We start from the raw sequence: 12,200 nt of genomic DNA, 5'->3' as shown, positions 1-12,200 counted from the left end.
GGAAAGATTGATTTATGAGGAAAAATAAAACAAAGTATGTATACAGTACCTTGCATAAGCAGTGGTTGAGTGATTGCACAAATCTACACATTGTGGAAGGTTGTATCTTTCAAGAAGGGAATTATTTAGCATAGTAAGGTGGTATAACTAGGAGTAATGGGATGAAGCTGAGTGGAAATTTAGGCTACACATTGTGGAAAATCTTCCTGACATGAGATTTATTAGCCTGGTGAGCAGGGGGTTCATCTCTTTACTTTGAATCAGTGCTTGGAACCAGTAATTGCAAGGGTAATTCTAGTTTAGTTGACTGTGTTCTGCATATCTTGGCACCTCATTGTTGTTTTCCATCCCAAATTCAAACATAACTTTTACTGAAGTTAAAATATATTAGGATGATGTTTTGTTCCCATCTGTAATGAAGTGTTCATCCCACACTAACCTAGACAGGATTTGTAAAAGCAGCAAAGAATCCTGTGGCACCTTATAGACTAACAGACGTTTTGGAGCATGAGCTTTCGTGGGTGAATACCCACTTCGTCAGATGCAAGGATTAATGAGGCTGAGAAGGGGCCAATTAACTGGACAGGCCACAGATGAGGTGAATTAGGGGGCCTAGTAATCCCCTGAATGATGATAGGATCCAGCTGAGAAAGTGCATGCAGAGCTCTTGTAAAGCCAAGAAGCTGGCAGTAGAAGGGGGCTGCAGTGAGGGAGCCTGTAGTAACTCTCTGGTCATCAGAGAGGGAAGGAAGGAAATCTAGGGGAAGAGGATATAGGAAAAGGCTCAGGGAAATGGCAGCAAAGTTTAGGAGGGAACAGATATCAGCTGCCAGTTAGAGGGTCCTTGACCTGGAACTTGGAATAGAGGGCAGGCCCTGATTCTCTACCAGCCTCTGAGGAAGTGGCATTCTCTGGGCAGTGAATGGAGAAAATACCTGAGACAGTTTACACAGAAGGACTTTGACACCCTGGAAGGGGAGGTCTATGATGACCTTAGCAGAGGGCCAAGCCACGAAAGGGGAGCACCCTGAGTCACAGAGAGTGTGCATGTGAGAGAGAGAGAGAGGCGAGTGGCAGAAGGGGACATTGAACCTGGAAAGAGCTAATCCCTAAAGCAATCAAGAGGAGGTGTCCGAGTGGTGAGCTGGGTCCATGACCCACTCTGAACCTCCTGCTGGGAATGGAAAGGAAACAACAGATGTGGGCCTGATCTAACTATAAGCAAAGTAGGCAGCTACCTACAGTAGCAGATTTCTGTGCAGCTGCTTAGGGTGGCAGATTTGGCCTGGCCCTTCCTCCATCATGACAGTAGGGTGGTTTAGCCAAATTTGAGTGGTGCTGCAACCTAGTTTACCAGGTTGCAATGCCACTGACTCAAGTTGGCCATGACAGAGAAGCAGTCATGTTGAAACCTATGGTGGAGGGGCAGTTGGGCCAAATCTGCCATACTGGACCTATGAGGAGGGAGGTGGCACACTGAAGTTTTGCCTACGGTGGCAGATTGTCTTGAGTGATCTCTGGTGACAGATATTATAAGATGCTGTTCTTTCTTGTAGTATTCCCAGGCAGATCAGAACCAGGAAAATGATAACATCTCACAAAAAATTCCTTTTTCATGAGATCCACAGCTCAATTTTGCAGCCACAAGAGGACCAAACAGTTCAGAGGAGGAAGTATCCAATTTTAGGGATTCTTCTCTGATGAACTTTTTAAAGGTTCTCTCCTCACTAAGCATGCAATGCTGAACATTGCATAATACAACCAATATGGATCATTAACAAGAAAGCAGATGAGAGAATGTTGCTGATACACACAAATAAGTTGATTTGTCTACTGTTATTAGTATGTTTGCTGAACAGTGTATATCTGATTTGGATAACAAGTCAACTACTGTATAGAAAGTAAATAATAGATATTACCTGTGAACAGACTGTAATAAACATCCATATTTCTCTGCCAAATATGTTACAATGCAGGCTAGAATTCCTCTAATCAGAGGAACGCAAGGACAGGGTAGGCCCATTACTTATTGGGGGGGAAACAATAATTAAAAATGTGGAAATGGCAAAAGTGCTAAAAGACTTTTTTTTTTCACCAAAAAGGTTAGTAGCAATTGGTAAGGTTAAGATTTTTGTCATGGTTATTTTTAGTAAAAGTCATGGAGAGGTCATGGACAATAAACAAAATTCACGAAGTCCATGGCCTCTCCCTGACTTTTACTAGAAATAACTGACAAAATGGGGAAAGAAGGGGGTCCAGCACCCACTGTTGCTGTAACTTTGAGGTCCCTCTCCTCCTGCTGCTTGCAGTGACTGGGCGCTCCCAGGTTTCCACGCCAGCTGACAACTCAAGCACCGCCACCCTGGGGCTGAAGCAGAAAATGTCATGGAGGTATCTGCAGGTTAAAGATTCCATGACCTCTGTGACATAATCTTAGCCTTAGCAATTAGACATCTAACATAGTGAATGCCAATGAAATTGAGGTAGGATCAGAGGCTAAAACAGGGAAAGAACAAGTTAAAATTACTTTAAAAATTAGATGTCTTCAAGTCACTCAAGGAGCTGACTGAGGAAATACCTGAGCCATTAATGACGTTCCAAAATGTCATGGAAAATGGGAGAGATTCCAGAGGACTGCAAAAGAGCAAATATAGTGCCGATCTATAAAAAGGGAAATCAGGACAACCTGGGGAATTACAGACCAGTCAGATGAATTTCAGTACCCTGAAAGTTGATGGAGCAACTAATTAAGCAATCAACTTGCAAACACATAGAAGATAATAAGGTGATAAGTAACAGTCAGCATGGATTTGTCAAGAATAAATCATGTCAAACTACTTAATAGCTTTCTTTGACAGAGTAGCATGCCTTGTGGAAAGGAGGGGAGCGGGAGATATGGTATATCTTGATTTTAATAAGACTTTTGATACTGTCTTTAATGACCTCATAAACAAACTAGGGAAATACAACCTAATACAACTATAAGGTGGGTGCATAACTGGTTGGAAAACTATTCCCAGAGAGTAGTTTTCAGTGGTTCACAGTCAAGCTGGAAGGGCATATCAAGTGGGGTCCCACAGGGATTAGTTCTGAGTCTGGTTCTGTTCAATATCTTCATCAATGATTTAGATAATGGCATGGAGAGTACACTTACAGAGTTTGCAGCCAATAAGAAGCTGGAAGGGGTTGAAAGTGCTTTGGAGGATAGGATTAAAATTCAAAATGATCTGGACAAACTGGAGATATGGTCTGAAGTAAAGAGGATGAAATTCAATAAAGACAAATGCAAAGTACTCCATTTAGGAAGGAAGAATCAGTTGCACACACAGAAAATGGGAAATGACTTCTGTCATAAACAGATAAGTAAGAGTTAATAGAACAGAAGTGCTTCATATCTCTTTGCCTGGAAAGGGTTAACAAGAACAGTGAGCCTGGCTGTCACCTGACCAGAGGACCAATCAGAGGACAGGATACTTTCAAATCTTGAGGGAGGGAAGTTTCTGTGTGTGCTGTTAGAATTTGGTTGTTGCTCACTCTGGGTTCTGAGAGTGACCAGACGTGCAACCAGGTTTCTCTCCAATCTCCCTGATACAGGCTCTTATATGTCCAGAATAGTGAGTACGAGGTAGATAAGGCGAGTTAGGCTTATGGTTGTTTTCTTTATTTGCAAATGTGCATTTGGCTGAAAGAAGTTTAATTGTGTATTTGGCTGAAAGGAGTTCAAATTGGTATTTTGCTGAAAAGATTTTAATTTGTACTTGTATACTTAGGCTGGGAGGGTATTCCCAGTGTCTACAGCTGAAAGACCCTGTACTTATTCCATTTTTTTTTAATTTACAAAAATAATTTTTACTGTTTTTTCTTTCTTTAATTAAAAGCTTTTCTTGTTTAAGAACCTGATTATTTTTTTTATTCTGGTGAGACCCCAGGGGACTGGGTCTGGATTCACCAGGGAATTGGTGGGGAGAAAGGAGGGAAGGGGGTGAGAAAGGCTAATTTCTCTCTGTGTCAGGATTACTTTCTCTCTCAGGAAGAGTCTGGGAAGGGGAAAGAGAAGGAGGGAGGAAGGTGAATTTTCCTCTCTGTTTTGTATTTCAAGGGGTTTGAATCACAGTGATCTTCCAGGGTAACCCAGGGAGGGGAAGTCTGGGAGAGGTAACGGTGGGGGAAAGGGTTTGCTTTCCTTGTGTTAAGATCTAGAGGGTCTGGGTCTTGCGGGGTCCCCGGGCAAGGTCTTGGGGGGACCAGAGTGTACCAGACACTGGAATTCCTGATTGGTGGCAGTGCTACAGGTTCTAAGCTGGTATTTAAGCTTAGAGGAATTCATGCTGGTACCCCATCTTTTGGACGCTAAGGTTCAGAGTGGGGAATTGTACCATGACAACTTCCTAGGAAGGAGTACTAGACAAAGGGATCTGTGTGTCAGTGGATCACAAGCTAAATATATGTCAACAGTATCACTATTTAAAAGAAAAGCAAACATCATTCTGGGGTGTATTAGCATTAGTGTTGTGAGCAAGACATGAGAAATAATTCTTCTGCTCTACAACATGCCTCAACTAGAGTATTGTGTCCAGTTCTGCTTGCCACATTTCAGGAAATATGTGGACAAATTGGAGAAAGTCTGGAGAAGAGCAACAATATTGATTAAAGGTCTAGAAAACAGACCTATGAGGGAAGATTGAAAAAGCTGGTTTGTTTAGTCTGGCAAAGAGGAGACTGAGAGGGGACATGATAAAAGTTTTCAAGTACATAAAAGGTTGTTACAAGGAGGAGGGAGAAAATTTGTTCTTCTTAACCTCTGAGGATAGGACAAGAAGCAATGGGTTTAAATTGCAGCAAGGGAGGTTTAGGTTGGACATTAAGAAAAACTTCCTAACTGTCAGGGTGGTTAAGGACAGGAATAAATTGCCTTAGAGAGTTTATGGTATCTCCATCACTCAAGATTTTTAAGAGGAGATTAGATAAATGCCTCTCAGGGATGATCTAGAATAGTTGTTCTCAACCATGGGTATACATATCCCTTGGGGTACTTAGAGGTCTTTGGAGTACAGTAACTCATCTATACATTTGCCAAGTATTACAACAGGCTACATTAAAAAGCACTGGTGAAATCAGTGCAAACTCAAATTTAATACAATGACTTATTTATACTGCTTTATATACTATACATTGAAATGTAAGTACAATATTTATATTCCAATTGATTTATTTTATAATAGTATGGTAAAAATAAGAAAGTAAGCAATTTTTCAGTAATAGTGCACTGTGTCACTTCTGGTTTTTTATGTCTGATTCTGTAAGCAAGTAGTTTTTTACGTGAGGTGAAACTCAAGGGTATACAACACAAATCAGACTCCTGAAAAGGGGTACAGTTGTCTGAAAAGATTGAGAGCCACTGGTCTAGAAAATACTTAGCCCTGCCATGAGTTCAGAGGACTGGCCTAGATGAGCTCTCGAGGTTCCTTCCAGTTCTACGATTCTGTTTCTCTCATTGAAGAATGCTAAAATCCCCAAAAGCTTCATAGGCTTTAAATATAAGCTTGTGAAATTTTCAAGCAGAAGTGACCTAGGGTTGGGTTTTAAAAAAAAAATATTAACATTAACCTCATTAACATAAGGTATTTTGGCACAGATACACATTTACAAAGTGTGCCAAATAGCATATGTAGACAAACCCACCGTTGTACATCATTTGGTCAGCAGTGGCCTTTTGGTCCAAAAACCTAGAATCAGGAGTTGGAGCACCTCAGCCAGTCATCTGCCTGCTCCTGCAGCTTGTTTAACAGATTATCTGGAGGGTTTTTTTTATATAAACTATACACGTACACATTTCTCAGAGGATGAGAGAGAGAGAGAATGAACCACATGTGACCAATATTAGTCACTTTGCTTAATGTACTACTGGAAGGCTCTCAGATACTAGGATGATAACGGGGGTGTACTGTACAGAATAGTGTGCTATGTTGTTGAACGCTGCAGCTGCTGCTTCAGTACTTGACCTTCTTTTTCTTGTTTTTCTCTTCTGATGATGGCTCTCTGACAAACATGTATTCATGTATCTGACAGCTGGACCATCTGTGTTGTATAAGGTGAACCATCTTTCCCACACACCTCTTCCAGTCAACAGATTAGAACACCAGGATATAGTGCCAACATTTTCATCAGCTTGGCATTTAGAAGGGTGGGTGTGGGGGGGAATGAAGAGAGATTAAATTCAGGCAGATAGGCAGGACATAGAGTTTAGATGAGAAACCATATGAGCAATTCCACACACAGAGCACAGGGACAATAGATAGAGGCAGCAACAGATCATTGTCCTTGTCCCCACTATTGTTAATGCAAGTGCTCCTGAATCTGCTGAGGGTCACTGACGATAAGCAAGCCTTAACCGCTGATGATTGATGCCGCATTTTAAGTGCTTTTGTTTTCAGATAGACTATTTCACGCAGTTCTACTGCTGTAGTACTGACCCAATTATAGGCCTTGTATGCGTACTCTTGCTAACTTTCCATCTTACACAGAGCTTTAGGTATTCTATAGATGCCTCTGTGTCTCTAACGCTGATATAGCAAAACTGTTGTAGCTAGAGCTGCAGCAAGTGGAATGCGTATCCTGGGATGAATATACAGATGGATACAGATCAGTCAACATATCCGTACAAATTATATTTTACCACTTTGTGTGGTGCAGACACCCTGCAGGTTGTTGGTAAGGCTCATGGATGTCATGTAGGAGTCTCACTAACCTTGTAAAAATATATTTCCTCTATAAATATGCTATACACCCTCGTGCACACACAAAGAGTGAGACAGTTTGTGTGAAAAAGGATCCATGAGTGTGATAGAGAAGCCCAATTAGCATGAATTTGGGATGATTGCATTAACCAGGAGTGGTAAAGCTGTTAGTGAGTTATATGTACCTTTATACTCCATTCACAGTGTCATCATTCTGTATATGTCACAGACTTTACAGAAAAACTACAGTACATTAGAAATGTTTTAGCAAGTGTTCAAAGCAGTTCTTTGTATATCTCGGTCTTCCTGTAAAACCAGACTTGCTTGGTTACCATGGGAAGCCTAAGGGGGGAGAAAAATAACAGTGAATATATTTTTTTAATAATCCTATTAAATGTATCCTAAAATCTGGCCCTTTTATTGTCTTATACTGTGTAGATGGTAAGATCCTTTCTGGGTATATGGGCAGGTCAACACTTAAAATGCTGCAGTACCACAGCTGCATCGCAGTAGTGCTTCAGTGAAGACACTAGCTGTGCTGATGGGAGGGCTTCTCCCAGCATAGTTAATCCACCTCCTTGAGAGTCAGTAGTTATGTCGATGGGAGAGTTCTCTTGTTGACTAAACGCTATCTGTCACTGGGGGTTAGGTTGGTTTAACTGCATCACTCGGGGTGTGGATTTTTCACACCCCTGAGTGATGTAGTTATGGCGACCTAATTTCCTAATGTAGACCTGGCCTGTGTGTGCACCCATGTGTGCTTAGCACAATGGAGCCTCAGTCTTTAGGTGGGTCCACAAGGTTCTTGTAATGCAAATAATAAAAATCACTAGAGCTGGCCAAGAATGGGTGTAAAAATGTGTGTTTTTAAATAGAAAAAGGCTTTCTGATGTAATGGAAATTTTCCTGGGGGAAAAAGTCAGGGTTTTTTGGTATTGCTCCTGCCCTACCCCTCCACCCTCCATCTTTTTGTTTGTTTGTTTGTTTCTGAGTAGAAAATATTTGGAAGGGGCGGAGGGTTTGGCAAAAAAATATTTCTAAGAAAAATGTTCCATGAAAATTAAAATATTTTGGTTTTTCTCAATCTTTTCCTGGGGAAAAATAACATTTCCTGACTACCTATAATAATAATAATAATAATAATAATAATAATAATAATAATAATAATAATAATAATAAATTAATTAATTAATTAATTAATTAATAATAAGATTGTCCATTTGGGGTCTTGAATTAGTGAATTAATTTGGGGGAGGTGGAAGAAATAATCTCTGGCGTATTACTTTTATTTTATTGACTGGTGGCTGCTTGAGAGTGTCAGAACTTTGAAATCTTAGAAACAATCCTTGCACAGACAAATTAGTGAGAGAGGCAAGCCAAAGTTCATCTTAAATGCAATCTGCCACATGGCTGTGTAATTTGTCACATGAATATGGGCATGTCTGCAATTTTTAGGTAACTATTATTATTTACATGTATTACCATGGTGCTTAGGAACCTTGGTCATGGACCAGGACCCCAATGTGCACTGTACAAACACAAAACAAAAAGATACCTCTACCCAATGAGCTATATGCTAGGGGTGCATGGCACTGTACAAAAACATTGTCCCTAAGGTAGGAAATTTATAATCTAGGCTAGAAAGATATGCTTATGCATTACAGAAATAATGAAGAGCAAAGACATATGGGACATTGTGAGCGGACAATACAGATTTTAAAGGGACTTATTTCAGCCCATATTGATTTTCGTGTTTTAAATTCTAGCCTGCTGGTACTGTCAGGGGAGCATTGCCAGAATGGAATTGGGAGTTTTCCATTAAATATTGATTTTTCCCAGTATCTCACAATTACAGCAACACCTGTGCTAAATAACTTTTTGTTGATAGGCTGTGGAGATTTCATGCTTAATGTATCTCCCTCAGAGTCTTATTTCTTATCCATGGGAAGAAGGGTCTAGTAATTCCACAATGGGCTACAGTCTGACAAAGACTGAAGTTCAAGGCGGGGTGTATTTGGGGCAGTGGGGGCAGTTATACTGCCTTTGTAGATGCACCTTAGTTTCTTTAGCTATGCCAGCATATCTGTCTTGGTCTTTTATACTGTGCACTTCACTGTGTATTGAAGCACCACATATGCCACTTTGGTTTCTACATTCCTATTAAGCATATTGTATTTAAAAAAGGAGAGAATAGGTTTTAAAGATGCCTCAGGTATTCTGGGGAAAATAGAAAGGTTTCTAATGAAGAGGCTGACAAGCAGATTCTTAAGTATGACAAGTACCACCAGGTGCTGCTGCTGTGCGAACTAGAAGGGCAGGAATAAAATTAAAAGATCATGTAAGACAAAAATGTGCACACTCCCCCAAAATTGCCTTTGCAAAACAACTTACATCCAAGGATCACAAAATGCTTTATAATTACTCATTAATTAATCACTCATCACAGCACCCTTGTGAGACAGGTAAGTAATATCATCAGACTCATTATACAATGATAGAGAGGTCAGGTGGTCTGCCCAAGGTCACATAGCAAAGCAGTGATGGTGGTAAGCATACAATCCAGGTATCCTGGATCCATTTCCCTCTTGAAACTACTGAACCAACTGGGTGGCTTTGTACTGAGCCTCTCATATTGCCTGCACAGATCACAATGCAGGATCAGGGCCTAAGAGACTGCTAACAAGCCACGAAAATCTGGCTGGGGATAGTGAGAACAGTGCTTGTTTACCAACAATGTGTTCAACCCATGCTCCATTGTAGACTATTCTATCTTGTGCTAAGGGACAAACTGGCATCAGGTTTACTCAGGACCGGGAAGGCAGAAAGCTTCCGAATCTCCCGGGGAGAGGCAAGTTCTGTTTTAGCACACCTCAGTATTCAGACCATGATATTTATATATGCTCAGAAAAGTGACCAGGCACTTTTGAGGTGATCCAATAGTGACAGAAAGTTTTAAGAACAACATTCTGAGGAAACAGTCCTGAATGCTGCAGGAGGTAAGCACAGAGCTCTAACAACTTTCCTGGTATATAGGAACACACTGTGCCTCTCACCCATTGAGAAGGAGAATTTTTTTCCCCTTCAAACCATAGATTCGGAATGTAGTCCAAGGGTATGACAATATGTGTTCTTCCAGTGTGTTAAGATTGATTGATTGATTTGCAACAAATTGTTAATGCACCTTCAAATAAAGGCTTTTTTTTAAAAAAAATTACAAAGTAATGTAAGCTATGTGAATGGAGGGAACATACAATAATGCCACAGCTCTTCTGAAGGTTTCCATATTGGTTTGAATTGCTGTCTAGTTTGGAAACATACTGAGATTTACAAGAACACATTTCTTTTGGGAAGACCTCAGAAATGGCAAAGGAGAAGAAACTAACTTTTAGCCAAACACTTCTAACCAGAGCCCAGACCTAACCTCATAGGAAATTCCAAAAGGTTCCTGTAAAACAAAGCTTTAAGAGTTCTGCTTTTCCCTAAGCCTGTATTGGGGTGCCATATGTTTTTTTGTGTTACAGGTCAATATATTGCATTGTGGAGAAATAAATTATTTATTTATTTGTAAATAATAGAGCTGGAATCCAGAATTTCAGTGACTTTATTTTTAAATATTTGTTTTTAAAGCACCTACCTATTTGGCTCCTGGGATCTGACATGGCCTTATAGACAGGAAACATATATCTGTCTGTTTATGTTCTCCAGCCTAGGTCTCTTCTGAGTAATTGTAAAGTACTCTTGTGAGTTTTTGATTGCTGATCCTGTGAACCATGAGTGAGTTGTTCTTGGCATCCCCAGACAGAGAACCACAGGACATGGATAATGTTCAAAAAGTCTGGAGAGCAGTTAAATGTGCTGCAAAGCTCCCTCCACTTCATTATGGTTTATAATATATTTATATTTAGCATTTAAAACAACTTTCTTGACAGAACATTTCTGCATGCATTTGTAATACAGCACATTATAAACTGAGTGGAACATGCAGAGATGTTTCAATCAGTCTGACTAATGTACAGGAGATTAATTCTCTTATAATCCACTGTATGGGGTACCTGAAACTGTTATCCTGAAAAATCATATCCTTATAATTATTTCGGATTCTTTTTGTTTATTCTAATTTTCAGTTTAATACTTTTCATGTCTAGAGCATCTATTCATCCAGATCTTTATTATCATTAGGTGATTTTCTATCACTGCTCTGAGTGAGGGATACATAATAATAGGTAGCTCTTATACAGGACAAAGGATCATTCCACCTACCACAGAAGAAATATTTGGTTGGAATGAAGTAGCTGATTAGTAGACACTTGACTTGAACATGCATAGAATATGAAGTGAAAAGTACCATATACAGTGAAACTATAGGGGGAATTTACATAGACACAATGTAGTTAGCCAAACTGGAATCTGGCTGAGACATCAGAATTAACAGCCTACTCTTATGAAAAGTATTTTGGGAACTTTAATAAACTCAAGTAGTTGAGCTCTCATGTTCAAAAGACAGCATCTTCAAGTCTATAGTGTCTCCCTCTAGCAACATGCTAGGATAGTGATTCAGTACTGACTCAAGAGGAGTGTGTTCCCACTTGATGAATCGCCAACTCCAGTTCCTGCAGATCTTAGATATTCCCTGAAAGTTTTCCATCAACTACTAACGAAGCTTGGCTTAGGAGATCTGAGAGGATCCTAACATCTGGTGCAACATCTGCAGAATAAAGCTCGTAGGAACCCCCGCCCCATCCTCACTGGTCATTACTCCATAGGAAATACCCACTGCCTCAATCTGCTTAATTCTATAGTAGACTGAGTAAATAATACAGTCATCTAAAACTTCTGGTGGATGTTTCTTTCATGGGCTGCCTTTCTTATATCCTGCCAACTTCATCAGAGTCACAATGCAGGTTTGTTTCTTTCCCAAATACTCCTCTGTACCGTGGCATATTTACAGGTATATGTCTCTCCTGGTATTCCTGCCTTCTGGTGCTTACTTGCTAGTTTTTTGTTTGAGTTATGTAGGTATTGTGTGTTTATTCTGCAGAATTCTGATAATATGTATTAGGGGGATCTGAGTGGTGTTTAGTCAAAAAAAAATCAGCAATGGCAAAAATAATACTAGTTGATGTAGCAATTTTCATGCATAAAACACAGGTATAGACTTCACTTAATTTGAGTATTAGCAATGGTTGTTATGTCTCTTTTTCTTAGCTTATGTAAACCACAAAAGAGAGAGAGAGAGACCCAATCAAAGAGAAGTGCCTCAAAGTGGGAAAAAGACACTTTATTTAACATACTTACTTCCTGTGAACCCACTCTTCTGATTTGGAGACTGTAGATGTGCAATTTTGGACACTCAGTTCTCTCACTTATGTGTTCAAGTGTGAAATGTTGAATCTGTGTGTGTGTGTAACTCACTTTACTTAAGAGATACATATTTTCAATTCTCTTGGCTCAGCAGAGCTAACA

This window comes from Gopherus evgoodei, chromosome 1 (genome assembly GCF_007399415.2).
Source record: "Gopherus evgoodei ecotype Sinaloan lineage chromosome 1, rGopEvg1_v1.p, whole genome shotgun sequence".
Taxonomy (NCBI): Eukaryota; Metazoa; Chordata; order Testudines; family Testudinidae; genus Gopherus; species Gopherus evgoodei.
This window is presented reverse-complemented; position numbering follows the sequence as displayed.